The following is a 16,267-nucleotide window of genomic DNA, read 5'->3' on the forward strand; positions in this document are numbered from 1 at the left end:
CATGGGGCTTGAGCTCATGACCCTGAGTTTGAGACCTGAGCTGAAATCAAGAGTTGGACACTTAACTGACTGAGCTACCCAGGCACCTCTTTCTTGTCAACTTTTGATAATTTTCCTGGATATTATCCCTAAATTTTCTGAATTGTTGGTGTAGACCTATTCATTATACCCTTTTATTTTTATTCTTTTGGAGGAGAGTGCAATGGATTTTTATATCTTAATTCTCTCATATACTATTTATTTTTAAACATTTTGTTTTGGAGAATTTTGAACATATATGAAAATAGGTAAGATAGTATAATGACTCCCATCACTCAGCTAACAGTCACTAATTCATTGCCAATTATGCTTTATTCACACCCTAGTCATGTCCCTTCTTAATACTATTTTGAAGCAAAATCCAGGCATTATATGATTTTATCTAGAAAAATTTCAGTATGGGGGCTCCTGGGTGGCTCAGTAGGTTGGGTATCTGTCTTTGGCTCAGGTCATGAACCCAGGGTCCTGGGATCAAGTCCCACATTGGGCTCCCCCTGCTCATGCTCACTCTTTGCTATCCCTCTCTCTCTTTCAAATAAATAAATAAAATCTTTAAAAAAATTTTAGTATGTTGGGGGGTGGGTGGGGGGGATGGGTGAAATAGGTGAAGAGGATTAAGAGTACACTTATGAGCACTGAGTACTATATAAAATTGAGTCACTATATTGTACACCTTAAAATAATACAACACTGTATGTTCAGTATACTGGAATTTAAAAAATTTTTCAGGGGCGCCTGGTGGCTCAGTTGGTTGAGCGTCTGATTCGATCTGAGCTTGGGTGTTGATCTCGGGGTTGTGGGTTTAGGCCCCACATTGGCCTCCATACTGAGCATGGAGCCTACTTAAAAGTTAAAAACAAAATTTTTTTTTCAGTATATATCTCTAAAAAATAAAGGTTTTCTTTATTTTTCTTTATTTATATTTAAACATTTTAAAAAAGATTTTATTTATTTCACAGAGAGAGAGAGAGAGCACAAGCAGGGGGAGTGGCAGGCAGAGGGAGAAGCAGGCTCCTCCCTGAGCAAGGAACCAGATGTGGGTCTCAATCCCAGGACCCTGGGATCATGACCTGAGCCGAAGGCAGACGCTTAACTGACTGAGCCACACAGGTGTCCTTGTTTTCTTTATTTTCTTTCTTTCTTTCTTTCTTTTTAAAGATTTTATTTATTTATTTGACAGAGAGAGAGAGAGAGAGAGCACAAGCAGGCAGAGCAGCAGGCAGAGGGAGAGGGAGAAGCAGGTTCCCCGCTGAGCGGGGAGCCTGATGTGGGGCTCGATCCCAGGACCCCGGGATCATGACCTGAGCTGAAGGCAGACACTTAACGACTGAGCCACCCAGGCGCCCCGGTTTTCTTTATTTTTAATCACACTACCATTATCACATCAAAAATTTTAAAATGATTTCTTCATATACTCAAATATCCTGTTAGCATTCAGATTTCTAAATGTCTCAAAAATATCCTCTCTTTTAGATGTGAGGGTAATCTGGCTGTGACAGCTGTCACCCCACTGATTGCCAGGTTTGATTTGACTGATCTGGCTGGCTAGGTGGGTGTCCCTTCTTCTTTCACCCTCCATGTGTGTCCCTCCTGAGGCTGTGTGCTTGGTTGAAGAACACGACCTTCCCCAATAGAGGAGGACTGTTCTTCCATCAAGGGTATAGGAGTAGCTTGACTCCCCTGCTAGAACCTCAAAACAGGCACTCAAGGTCCATTTATAGAAGTAGAGTAGGCAAACGTCCAAATGAGGCACTGCATGTGATAGTCTGTCTGTCTCTTTCTTTCTTTCTTCCTTCCTTCCTTCTTTTTAGATTTATTTATTTATTTGAGAGAGAGAAAGAGATAAAGAGCAGAAGCAGGGGAAGGGGTGGTGGGAGAGGGAGAAGCAGGCTCCCCACTGAGCAGGGAGCCCGATGTGGGACTCAATCCCAGGACCCTGGGATCATGACCTGAGCCGAAGGCAGATGCTTAACCAACTGAGCCACCCAGGCGCCCCCATTCTGTCTGTCTTTAAAAACAAAAACAAAAACCTCTCTTTTATAGTGTATGAAGTTGTATCTTCCTTTTCATTTTTATTGTTATTTCTTAATTTCTTCTTATTTAGTTAGTTTTTGGTTTAAAATAGTTTTTTATTGCCCAGGATATATGTGTGTATGTGTGTCTTGTGTTTTTGTTTTTGTTTTTTTGAGTAAGCTCTAGGCCCAACGTAGGGCTTGAACTCACGACCCCAACATCAAGAGTCATATGCTCAGGGTGCCTGTGTGGCTCAGTCAGTTAACGGTCTGTGTTTGGCTCAGGTCATGATTTCAGGATCCTGGGATCAAGTCCCATGTTGGGCTCCCTGCTCAGTGGGGAGTCTACTTCTCCCTCTATCCTTCCCCCTGCTGGTGATCTCTCTCTCTCAAATAAATAAGATCTTTTTATTTTATTTTATTTATTTATGTATTTATTTATTTATTTGACAGAGAGAGACACAGCGAGAGAGGGAACAGAAGCAGGGGGAGTGGGAGAGGGAGAAGCAGGCTTCCCGCTGAGCAGGGAGCCCGATGCGGGGCTCAATCCCAGGACCCCGGGATCATGACCTGAGCCAAAGGCAGACGCCTAACGACTGAGCCACCCAAGTGCCCCAAATAAGATCTTTTTATTTATTTATATATTTTTAAAGATTTTATTTATTTATTTGACAGAGACAGACACAGCGAGAGCAGGAACACAAGCAGGGGGAGTGGGAGAGGAAGAAGCAGGCTTCCTGCAGAGCAGGGAGCCCGATGCAGAGCTCGATCCCAGGACCCTGGGATCATGACCTGAGCCGAAGGCAGACGTTTAATGACTGAGCCACTCAGGTGCCCCCTAAGATCTTTTTAAAAAAGGACTCATATGCTCTACTGACTGAGCCAGCAAGGTGCCCCTTTTCTTTTTTTAATAACTATAAATTCAAACTTAGGGAAGCTTTCCTTTGTCTTGAAAAACAAAACAAAATAACAAAGCTTCTGTATCATTTGCTAACCTGATTTTATTTATTTATTTATTATTATTTTTTTAGAGACAGGGAGAGCGGGGGAGGGGCAAAGGAAGAGGGAGAGAGAGAATCCCAAGCAGGCTCCACGCCCAGCATGGAGCCCCGTGTGGGGCTCAATCTCATGACCCTGTGATCATGACCTGAACTGAAATCAAGTCAGAGGCTTAAATGAATGAGCCACCCAGGCGTCCCTTGTTATTTAAGATTTATATTTTTTTTTGAGAGAGAGAGAGCACAAGCAGGGGGAGGGGCAGTGGGAGAGGGAGAGAAGCTCAAGCAGACTCTGCACTGAGCTCAGAGCCTGAAGAGCTGGATCCCATGACCCCGACATAGTGACCTGAGCCGAAATCAAGAGTTGGATGCCTTACCGACTGAACCTTGCTAACTGAGCCTCCAAGGTGCCCCTGATTTCGTCTTAAGAAAGAAGTGGTAGTTATATTGCAAAAGTAAAATTTCTACCATAAATGTTGCAGTTCTATGTCTGGTGACACTAAAGGGAGACAATAGCATTGTTGCCAAAATTATAATCTGTTGGTGGCATTTGTGGGAAAAGAAGGAAGCGCTTACAAATTTCTCAATAACAGTCAACTGCTAGGAAATTCTAAACTTACAGGCCAAAGAGGGAATGAGGTTAGTAAAATGCCTCAACAGAGTTTGAATAAAATACTGGATTTGAGAGTTACTGGAACTTGGATATGCAAAAATAGGGTGGTAAGTTGGGTCATGCTTACAGTGGTCTCAAGTTCAAGTAAACTGCTGTGATAATATACCACTTCATATGTCTCATACTTTTCAAGGAGCTTTTCTTTCCCTCAGTAGGTGCTGGCAGAAGGTACGCTCAGTCATTTTCAATATAGATGCCTAGATCCAAAGCCAAAGCATGAGAAAGGAAGAGAGATGGAATGAAGAGAGTCTGCAAAAAAAAAAAAAAATACCCCCTTTCTTTCTGGTTTCACTTTTCCTCATGCTCCCAGAAACGGAGTGGAAACTGAAGTGGAACTCCTGGAGGAATGGTTTCAGGCCTGCTGGACCAGTCAGACATAGTCTATACTTTGCTTCAAAGCATCAGCTTTTCTAACTTCTGACTGAGAGCTATGATCTCTGCTGCTGTGCATTTCTACATTAAACATATAATCTGCCCATCTTTTTGTGGGGAAGGACTGTCACAGTAAGGACTTCCCCTTGAACTACTCTGTCCTGATTCATATTGTGTTCACAAAAGAATCTCTTCCATGTCTCCAGTGTAGATAGAGGGTTGAGGAAGATACATGAGCCAGCCCCCCATTTTCCTCATTGCCATTATCATTGCCATTGCTGCTGTTCATGGTAGCTCCACCCAGGAATCTTCCTCACCTACATGGTGCTTTACAACAAGGGAAGAATTATAATACAGGGAATATAATTCATTCCCTTCTCAATTTTCAGTTTTATTATGATATAGTACATCAAAGTTTTTTGGTTATTATAATTTGTTACAGAGAAAGTAGCTCATTTATTCAACTGAAATGTGTGTGCTAAAGAAAAGAGCAATAATATGAATAACTAGTTTGTTGATATTTAAATTTTTTTTTTTTTAAGATTTTATTTATTTTTTAGAGAGCGAGCGAGAGAGAAACAACATGAGAGGGGAGAGGGTCAGAGGGAGAAGCAGGCTCCCCGCCGAGCCGGGAGCCCGATGCGGGACTCGATCCCAGGACCCTGGGATCATGACCTGAGCCAAAGGCAGACGCTTAACCATCTGAGCCACCCAGGCGCCCGATATTTAAATTTTTTAATGTGTTTTTAATCTCTAAATTTGAATGCCCAATCTGTATTTCACATTGTTAGGTCTAAGCACTTTGTTTTTCGTGTGTTTAAAACCAAGAGATTGCTTTTTTGACGAATTGGTGAAAATGTATCCTCTGATACAAAGTGTCAGCATGAATCATCTTTAAGGTACTTTGTGTTAAACATTACATTGACAGGTCTTAATACCATTATGGTCATTCTTGTAGAGGAGAGTGATTTGGCTACATGATGTTGCATGTCTGTTATATAAAGTCTATAGTATGATTTCTATGGGTAATGTGTTTGTCTTCAGCCACTTGAACACAACATCAGGGTAAAACAAACTGTCTAGCTGTCAAAGTGGAACTAATTTTGAAAACCTACAGGAAAGGAGGAGGTGATGGCAGCTATAATCTGTTGGATGAAGGGTTTGGGCATATAGATCTGCAGAGAGGAAAATAATATTTTGTTCTCTAAATTATAAAAAGAAATGGCTGGGGGGCACCTGGGTGGCTCAGTCGTTAAGCGTCTGCCTTCGGCTCAGGTCAGGATCCCAGGGTCCTGGGATCGAGCCCCACATCGGGCTCTCTGCTTGGCGGGAAGCCTGCTTCTCCCTCTCCCACTCCCCCTGCTTGTGTTCCCTCTCTCTCTGTGTCTCTCTCTGTCAAGTAAATAAAATCTTTAAAAAAAAAAAAAAAAAGAAAAAAAGAAATGGCTGGGATAAATGCCTTTTGGATTTCGACAGATAGTTTTGTTTTTTCTATGATTTATGTTTTGTGATCATTTTTGTCTTATTATATTTGAGATGATTTTTCCATTGTACTGGTATTGAGAAGAGCACTTTATTGAGGCTTCTAAGTAACATGACTGGTGTGGATTTTTTTTAATAGACTGTAGAGCAGTTTTAGGTTCACAGAAATATTGAGGGAAGATACAGAGATTTCTCATATACTACCTGCCTGCACACATGCATAGCCTTCCCTGTTATCAACATCTCCCATCAGAGCGGTACATTTGTTACAACTGATGAACCTCTGTGGACACATCATTGTCAGCCTAAGACCATAGTTTGTTACAGTTTACTGTTGGTGTATATTCTGCAATTTGGACAAACTCATGATGACATATATCCACCACTATAGTATTATACAGAGTACTTTCACTTTTCTAAAAATCCTGTGTTCCTCTTGTTTGACTCTCCCTCCTGCCTCACCTCTGGCAACCACTGATCTTTTTACTGTCTCCATAGTTTTTCCTTTTCCAGAATGTCATATAGTCGGGACCATGTGATATATAGCCTTTTCAGATTGGCTTCTTTCACTTAGTAATATGCATTTAAGTTTCCTCTATGTCTTTTATGGCTTGATAGCTCATCTATTTTTAGCACTGAATTTTTAGCACTCCTTTGTCTGGATGTACCACCGTTTATTTACCCATTCACCTAGTGAAGGAGATCTCAGTTGCTTCCAAGTTTTGACAATTAGGAATAAAGCTGATACAATCATGCATGTGCAGGTTTTTGTGTGGACATGAGCTTTAAACTTCTTTGTGTAAAAACCAAGGAGTGCAGTCTGGTAAGAGTATGTTTAGTTTTGTAAGAAACTGCCAAGCTGTCCTCCAAAGTGGCTGTACCATTTTGCATCCCCACTGGCAATGAATGAGAGTTCCTTTTGCTCCATAGACTCACCAGCATTTGGTGGTGTTGGTGTTAGACTTTGGCTATTTTACTAGATGTGTAGTGGTATCTCGTTTTAATTTGCATTTCCCTGATGACATATGATGTGGAGCATCTTTTCATATGCTAATTTGCCATCTGTACATCTTCTTTGGTGAGGTATCTGTTAAGGTGTTTGGCCCATTTTATTTATTTATTTATTTATTTATTTTTTAAAGATTTTATTTATTTATTTGAGAGAGAGAGAATGAGAGAGAGCACATGAGAGGGGGGAGGGTCAGAGGGAGAAGCAGACTCCCTGCCGAGCAGGGAGCCCGATGCGGGACCCGATCCAGGGACTCCAGGATCATGACCTGAGCCGAAGGCAGTCGCTTAACCAACTGAGCCCCCCCGGCACCCTTGGCCCATTTTAAATATCAGATTGATTGCTTTCTTATTTAAGAGTTCTTTGTATATTTTGGATAATAATCCTTTTTAAGTGTGTCTTTTGAAATTGTTTTCTCCAAGTCTGTGGCTTGTCTTTGCATTCTTTCAGTATTGCCATAGACATTTTCAATCTTTTTTTTTTTTTTTTAAGATTTTATTTATTTATTTGACAGAGAGAGGCACAGCGAGAGAGGGAACACAAGCAGTGGGGAGTGGGAGAGGGAGAAGCAGGCTCCCCGCTGAGCAGGGAACCTGACATGGGGCTCGATCCTAGGACCCGGGGATCATGACCTGAGTCAAAGGCAGATGCTTAATGACTGGGCCACCCAGGTGCCCCAGATTATAATTTTTTATTTTTGTTTATGTGGCATTAGAATTACAAGATAGGGCTTTTGGTTTTTTTCTCTTTTTACTTTATTTTTTAACCCTGCCAGAGAGTGGCGAGTTAATAAAGATTGGAAATCCACAGGATTAATTTGTGGCCTCCAGCTCTGCCAAATATTAATCTTGTGTTTTGGGGGAAATTCATTTAACTTCTCTGAGCCTCAGTTTTATCAATTACAAAATGGGAAGAATAGCTCTCTGTCTCACAGAAATAATGATATAAAAGTGTTTTGTGAAAATGCTACATTTTTACAAATGTCAGGTTTTCAGATATGTCTTTAAGAGTGTGTATTTTTTTCCTCTCCCTGAGTCTGAAGATTCCTTTGTGTTTTGATTCTGACTTTTCAATGCCCTGCAGCGCACTTAGGGCACAGACTAGTTGGCATATTATGATTCTTCCTGACTCATCCTTGTTCCCTCCCTCTTCTTTCTCACTGTCTTTCATTTCCTGGGATTGTGTTGCTACATTAGAAGTAAGTCTGTCTCCTGAAAAGGGCAGTACAAGTCCACTGTGGTAAGGCTTCTCTTTTATTTTCTATGTCATGTACTAAACTATATACTTACTATGAAAGATTTAGTTTTAAATTACATAAAAGCTTATTGGTGAAAATGTCATCTGATGTCTACTATAATATTTAATATATTTTTTAAAAGATTTTATTTATTTATTTGACAGAGAGACACAGCGAGAAAGGGAACACAAGCAGGGGGAGTGGGAGAGGGAGAAACAGGCTTCCCGCTGAGCAGGGAGCCCGATATGGGGCTTGATCCCAGGACCCTGGGATCATGACCTGAGCCGAAGGCAGCAGCTTAACGACTGAGCCACCCAGGCGCCCCAATATTTAATATTTAAGTAGTTTGAATAAAATTAATTTTTGCCTTTTTTCTCTTTGACTTAAAGCTTCTCATTTCCATTTTAAGAATAGAAAGCCACAAAAAGTGTTTTTGTTTGTAATCAAGAATATTTGAAGACTGTCTTTTGGGAACTTTTAGGTAAGAGCAGAGTTTTTATACTCCGGGAGGTGACACATAGTTTGTGATCTAAAAATCACTAAGTGGGTTTTGTGAGTGAAATAATTTTAGTGTAATGAGGGTAAGTACTGTTTCATGAAGTCCATGTGTTTTATATGCAGGTGTGAGTATTCATTGCACTGTGTTCCAAAATACATTTTTTGTGGGTCTTGGTCATCATTAAATAGATGGAAAATTATTTCTCTGGAATATCTTTCCCACTTTGCATTTTCTCATTTTATATTAATAGTGATCTGAGAGACATATGGTATCCTGCTTGACTGAATGTAGAAGAGTAATTATCTGTTTCTGTTTTTTAAGGGGAATACTTGAGAGATAGATATTGTATAAAGGCCAAGAAGTAACCGTAACGGTTTGTTGGTACATCTTAGGGCAGGTGAGTCCCTAGATGAGTTTACCAGGGAATATGTCTTTGGAGTTCTGCCAAAGCATCTTCAGATGGAAAAGTTAAGTCTGTAAGGAGCTCAATTTGTCAGCAGCTATGACCCTGAAGGTAAAATACTGCTTGAAGTGGCAGAATAATTTGTAACTGATGTGAACCCAAAAAAAGGAAGCAAAATGCAGTCGATACAAGCAGAATAAAGCGGCAACTGCACATTTTTGAAGTGGTTCTTTTAAAGATCTGCAAGCTGTTTTTATTTTGTTCCTACCACCAAAACCAAAGTTACATTTATATTTTCTTACATTTATTTAAAGATACTCCCCTTGGGCGCCTGGGTGGCTCAGTTGGTTAAGCGACTGCCTTCGGCTCAGGTCATGATCCTGGAGTCCTGGGATCGAGTCCCGCATCGGGCTCCCTGCTCAGCAGGGAGTCTTGTTTCTCCCTCTGACTCTCCCCCCTTTCATGTGCTCTCTCTCTCATTCTCTCTCTCTCTCAAATAAATAATAAATAATCTTTTAAAAAATAAATAAATAAAGGTACTCCCCTTATCTCCATATTTCAGTTTCTTTTCTCCCTTTTTATTGGAAGGGTTTCATGCACATGTCTTCGTGTACTTCGTGTACTTGCTTGAAGAAAACAGGAATAACCTTTTCTATTTACTTCTTGCAGTAAACTCAGGGGAAAGCATCTGTATGGTAATCAGAGGACTTCAGCCCAAGAGTTAATGTCATGTAGTTGATAAAAAGCATGGTCTCTGGAGGTAAACTGCCTGAGCTTAAATCCAGTTCAGTGACTTTGAACAATTATCCTCTTCAGTTGATTCAGTTTCCTGGTCTGTAAAGTGGAAATAATAATAAGGCTTACTCTGTAGCCTTGTGAGGTTTAAATAGGTTAATATCAGTAAAATCTTCAGAAGGGCACATGGTAGGAGTACGTGGGGGTTACTGCATGTTACTGACAAGCTGTTCTCATAGCAGGCTCAGAGACCTTGGGGCAAGTTAATCTCTTTGGGCTTTCTCTGGTTTAGTTTTTGTTTTTGTTTTCAAAGAAAGATACAGTTCTCTGATTCTTTGTGCATATTTAAACTCTGATAGTTGGTCCAAATTAGTTTTGTGTTTTTGAGTCCTGGAAGTTACTCCTTTGTTTTTTATATCAATGGGACTAAAAAAATATTTCCAACAACATAAATATTTTGTGCTAAAAATGATTTTAGATTGTTGGACTGGCTCTCATACTACTTGTAGATTTTATTCCCCCTAATCTGCTAAATTTTTTTTTTTTTTAAGATTTTATTTATCCATTTTACAGAGAGCACAAGCATGGGGAGCGGCCGGCAGAGGGAGAGGGAGAAGGAGAAGCAGGCTCCTCGCTAAGGAAGGAGCCCAAGGCGGGGCTCGATCCCAGGACTCTGGGATCATGACCCAAACCGAAGGCAGACACCTAACCAACTGAGCCATCCACGCAACCCTAATGTGTTAAATTTTACCCAAAGTATTATCCAAAAAAGCTCTTTATCTTTTAGTGAAAGCCTACTCTTTTTTTTTTTTTAAAGATTTTATTTATTTATTTATTTGAGAGAGAGAGAGAGAGAAACAGCATGAGAGGGGATAGGGTCAAAGGGAGAAGCAGGCTCCCCGCCGAGCCGGGAGCCCGATGCAGGACTCGATCCCAGGACTCCAGGATCATGACCTGAGCCGAAGGCAGTCGCTTAACCAACTGAGCCACGCAGGCGCCCGTGAAAGCCTACTCTTAACGGTAATTGTTAAGAGAGAGGCCTCTATTTTTATATTTTTGCTTTATATGAATTGGTCCCAGGAGTAAAAGTCTCAGTGGTCATCTATTCTTTCTTTAATGCTTCTTACATAAGAGCACGAAATTTTTGGTGAATCTTTATTAAAATACCACGTTCCAAGTAAGAAATAAATTGTAAGGTAGGGAAGGCCATGACAGCAAGAAAAAAAGCAATTAAATCTGAATTGACTTCTGAGCCATATTTTATTCCAAGGTTGTAATTTGACAGACTTCTTGAGCAAGGGAACAAAGAGTGTTTGTTCTTAACTCTTGTTAACTTTAAGCTGTTAAAAATAAAGCAAAATGTCATTTTATACTGAATTCTATTGCAGTTTGTAACTCTTCCCTTATTTCTTCATGATCGAATTTTTGAAATTTCCATTTCATTTGTTTTGGCTTACAGCCCTAAAGAATAAGCAGCAAAGGTTTCCTTTCTGGGGATTGAAATTTTTGCCTTTTGTTTTATGGTTCTTTTGTTTTTGTTTTTGCTTTTTGCTTTTTTAATCAGTTCTTGCTGTGAGAGTTTCTGTTTTTAGAAGTGCAGAGAAGTAACTTGTTGAGAATTCTTATCAGTGAGCACTTAAGACCGCTCTGACCCTTGGATAACCTTCTGTTTGAAGAGCTCTGTAATTGTAAAGCGGCTCTGTGAATCCAGCTGTACTGTACGTCTCTTGAAGTGGCATGGAGTGTGAACGGAATGAGAGCAGATGTGATTCGAAGACTAAGAATAAACAACGTGAGAAGTTACATTCTTTATCTCTTAATGACTCAGTTGGGAGGTGAGGGTGGCTAGGAGCACTTTTTGAGTTTTTTAGATGAAACTTGGACAATGTTCATGGAAGGCTAACAAGAACACACTGTTTTAAGTTACTAGTAGTGGAGTAACTGACGTTCTTTGACTGTTTTGCATAACCCTGACGTGCAGTTTCTTTGAGAAAATAGGGTAGTCTTACTTGCTTCTTGGGGGTCATAGACTGCGATTGGTTCATTCAGTGGTATAATTCTCTTAACACTCTTTTCCAGCTTCTTCCTCTTCATTTAACAAAAAGAACCCAGTTTTTAAACGTTGAGTTTCAATAATGAAGAAGGAAAATGTAATCTTAAGCAGTTCCTCATTACCCTTCTTTTTTAGCTACTTTGCAAGGTTTGAAGATAGAGAATTATAAAGTTGCTGAGCCATAGTTTGGAGACTTTGAGAAAGCAAATAAATGAAACAAGTGTACTAAAGTCAAGTCAGTAAGGGACAATTATGTACTTCATACTACCTTATACTATCACTACTCTTCTTCACTACTTTTCCCTCCTTGTAAAATTATTCTTTATATGAGCCTATATTTCTGTTTTCACAATGAAGCTCCTTGAAGAGATGATTTAATAAGCAGATAAACTTTTGAGTCTATAAATGACATGGCAAAGAGAAATCCCTTTGTAACAAGGTGTTAGAGAATTTGCATGACTAATTAGAATTGTGTTCTGGCAAAGAGCTAGGTAAGTACAACTTCACAGGAAAATTGAGTTTAACTCTTGATCTGGCTTTGGTGACTGGGTCTTCCTTACTCTTGGACCTCCAGGTATACTCTTCCAAAAAGGTTACAGAAATGGTTCCCTGGGTAGCTATTTTCATTCGTGTTGCCTACTATCATTCTCTGTTATTGGTGGTTCATCAAGAATCAGCAAACTCAGAATATCCTTATAGTCACTCAGTAGTCTTAATCATCCTCTGCCTTTTCATTGTGCTAGAGTATGTTTGGGCTTTGGGTAGGATATTGAGGAAGCCAAATTGATTGCAGCCATTATACCCATTTTTGTTGAGCAAGATCTAATACCTGGGTCCCACCTTCAAAGATTCTAATTTGATTGTTATGGGTTGTAACTTTAGCATAGGAAGTCTTAAAACTTTCACAGGTATCTCTAATTAGGCAGGAGAGTTTGAGGGCTGCTATGTTACCTGATCTCCCCAACTAGATTATAGACCCTTTGAAACAGATTTTAATTCTAAACTTCTTAAGCTTTATTAGATTGGTGACTATATGTTTATTAGTTAAACACAACTATAAACATAATGAAGCCAGTTGTTTAATTGTTCAAAATAAATATCAAGAAAGCCATGGTGAAGTACAAATTTTTTAGTGGGTAGTGTAGAATACCAAGAAAGGAAATGATGGTTGTAGAGCTCAATCAGGAAATGCTTCTTGGACGAAGTATAGTCGCATCTTGAAGAAGTGTGAAAGACTTATGTTGGAGAGCACCAAGGCATTAGTTGGATGAGTTGTGAGATCCAGCTTAGGTGATTTGGAGTGGCCATGACTCAGAATAGCAAGACTTTATTTGTTATGTCTAAACTTTTGCATTTGAGCCATTTGTGATATATCCTAAACTGAGTTTTGGTTATGAAAAAAGCAGTCCTGAACTTATTTGGTTCTGCTCAGACCTCCACTGGGTGTCTTTCTTCTCTGTGTTTAGTAGAAAAGGTTGGCTAACAGATGTGTTTCCTCTTCAGAGAGGCTTGCAGGTCTAGAACAGCAGGTTATGACTCATGTTCCATCTTTGTGATTCCAAGGCAGCAATCATGCACAAAGAGAAATGACAGAGATGTTCCTCAGTGGAAAAGACCCCAGATCCATGAGCTGGATCGGCTTGTCGTTAAGTTCCCCCTAAATTAATATTAATCTATTAGTATATATTATATATAATTCTAGTAATATAATATGTGTGGGATTCTGTAAGGCACTTGGCATGAGGCTGAGAAAAAAAAAAACCCGGTACAATGAAGATGTTTAAAAACGTATCTTTATGTCATCAAGGCCTTGCGCCTGGCCATGCAGCTAGAAGAGCAGGACAGCAAACAAATAAGCAACAAGAAACGGCCCCAGTGACGACTGCAAATAAAAGATCTGTTTGGTTTCAAAAAAAAAAAAAAACGTATCTTTAGGGGCGCCTGGGTGGCTCAGTCGTTACGCGTCTGCCTTCGGCTCAGGTCATGATCCCAGAGTCCTGGGTTCAAGCCCCACATGCTCGGCGGGAAGCCTGCTTCTCCCTCTCCCACTCCCCCTGCTTGTGTTCCCTCTCTCGCTGTGTCTCTCTCTGTCAAATAAATAAATAAAATCTTTAAAAAAAAAAAAAGTATCTCGGACGCCTGGGTGGCTCAGACGGTTGAGCGTCTGCCTTCGGCTCAGGTCATGATCCCAGGGTCCTGGGATCGAGTCCCGCATCGGGCTCCCTGCTCCTTGGGAGCCTGCTTCTCCCTCTGCTTCTCTCGCTCTCGCTCTCTCTCTCTGTGTCTTTCATGAATAAATAAATAAAATCTTTAAAAAAAAAAAAAGTATCTTTAATCTCTAAGAACTTAGTAGGGGTATAAGACAGATACACACAATTTATTATATATTTTATAAGCAAAGAGAACAGATAACTCATTTAAGAGTTTAAAGGTAATGAGAAGGATTCAGAAGGGCAGAACTGAGGAGGAGGGCATTCTGGGTGACTTGAGTCAGAAGAGGGGAGTTTGAATTCTCTTCAGCACCAGCAGTATGTGACCTTGGACAACAAACACTGCGTATGCATAGAAATCTAGAAATGAATAAAGAACAGTACCTGTCAGTGCCTGAGAAAATCAAAATAGCTGGTGTTCAGCGCTTCTTTTGTATCCAAAGATGGGACCAGTTTTCCTGTTAAGCATTTGCTGACCATCACTATTTACTTGGCTTATGTTAGGCATTACAAGGAGGATAGCAAAGACTTTTAAAGCATGTTTTCGTCCCTTGAGGTGTTATAATCTAGTTGGGGAATGACTAATACTTGTGAAAAAATTAGCGAGAAGTATGGTACAAAAGTATAATTATGGTATTTTGTGTAACCTAGACTCAGAGCTATGAGTTCAGGAGAAATAAGAGGGGGATTGGATTCAGTCCAGAGGGGTTAGAATTTAAGCCGGACCCAGATGGAGCCAGATGAGGAGTCTTTAGCTGGTAACCATGGATAAGTTTCAGGGAGTGTGAAATTTCTCCTAAAATGGTGTGTATGCTTTGTGTGAATGCGCAGTTTTAAAAGAAAAGTCTCACATCTTTTGTTATATTTGTGAAATATTTTCTGCTCCTCAAAATGGTAGCACCATTATCTACATGAATAAGAAGACAGGGCTTGGGGATTTAGTACAGCGTTTGTAGGGAACAATGAGCAACCTTGCCAAGATAAGTCTTCCCTCTTATATGGGACACCTAATTTGTGATTAACACAAATTTGGGCTAATGGCTCTAGGAATAGAAAGGAGAGAACACCCAACAATTGAACTACTAGGTATTTATCCAAAGGATACAAACATAGTGATTCGAAGGGGCACATGCACCCCAATGTTTATAGCAGCAATATCCACAATAGCCGAAATATGGAAAGAATCCAGATGTCCATTGACAGATGAATGGATAAAGAAGATGTGGGATGTGTGTACACACACACACAAACACACACTAGAATATTACTCAGCCATCAAAAAGAATGAAATCTTGCCATTTGCAACTATGTGGATGGAACTAGAGCGTATTATGCTAAGCAAAATAAGTCAGAGAAAGACAAATATATGATTTCACTCATATGTGGAATTTAAGAGACAAAACAGATGAACATCAGGGAAGGGAAGGAAAAATAAGATGAAAATCAGAGAAGGAGACAAACCATAAGGGACTCTAAACCATAGAAAACAAACTGAGGGTTGCGGGAGGGGAGGTGGGTGGGAGGATGCGAGAATGGTGATGGGCATTAAGGAGGGCACTTGATGGAATGAGCACTGGGTGTTATATGCAACTAATCACTAAATTCTACCTCTGAAACAAATAATACATTATATGTTAATTAAATTGAATTTAAATAACAAAAAAAAAACAAGAAAGGGAAGATTGGCCTTACCTCCTCCCTGTACTGCAGCCTTTTTTTAAAAAAAAATTTTTATTTGGTTTCCTGGGAAAATATTTAATGTGCCCAAGAAGAAATAATATATTATTCTAAATATTGTATGACTTTGCCCTCTTGCTTTTTAACTGAAGGAGACAATTAGAAATAGATTTCAAATGTAGCACTACTTACTCTGTTCTATAAAATTCAAACTGAGCCTTTATCTAATGGCCAGATGCTACCTTAGATTCATCTCTTCTGTTCTGAGTTAGTAATGGTGTCTAAGAGTTGCCATATTGGGGGGGTGGGGGAAGTTGAATTCATTTTTCAGTAAAACCAAGATCTTTGTCAAACTCAGCAAGAGTGCAGGGAAACTACTCCCCTCTATGAGATAAAGACATATACTTATTTTATATCCAGAAAGACATTGGTAGTTTGCTTTCCATGAATTAACACTGAAGCTTCAGCAAGGCCTCCTTACCCTTCTTTTTAACTACTTTGCAGAGCTTGAAGGTAGAGGATTGAAAGCTGCTGAGCCATATTTAGTTTCTCACTTGGAGATTTTGAGAAAGCAAATAAATAAAACAAGTGTACCAAAGTCAATACAATTATGAACTTCATGCTACTTTATATTATTACTACTTTACTACCTTTTTCCCTCCTTGTAAAATTATTCCTTATTTCTCGTTTTCACAATGGAGCTCCTTGAAGAGATGATTTAATAAACAGATAAACCTTTGCATGTATAAATTATTTGGCAAAGAGAAATCCCTTTGTAACAAGTGTAGAGGATTTGCATGACTAATTAGAATTGTGTTCTGGGGGCGCCTGGGTGGCTCAGTCGTTAAGCGTCTGCCTTCGGCTCAGG

At 39.8% G+C, this 16,267-nt stretch overlaps 1 protein-coding gene and 1 pseudogene across 3 annotated transcripts in view; one reads left to right on the plus strand and one right to left on the minus strand.

The window, feature by feature from the left end:
- The window catches only part of BCL2L13 (BCL2 like 13), an 86,484-nt gene that overhangs the window by 63,620 nt on the left and 6,597 nt on the right, over positions 1–16,267 (plus strand). The window lies entirely within an intron of this gene.
- LOC110581099 lies at positions 3,871–4,383 on the minus strand (annotated as a pseudogene).

Source organism: Neomonachus schauinslandi, chromosome 5, assembly GCF_002201575.2.
Source record: "Neomonachus schauinslandi chromosome 5, ASM220157v2, whole genome shotgun sequence".
Lineage (NCBI taxonomy): Eukaryota > Metazoa > Chordata > Mammalia > Carnivora > Phocidae > Neomonachus > Neomonachus schauinslandi.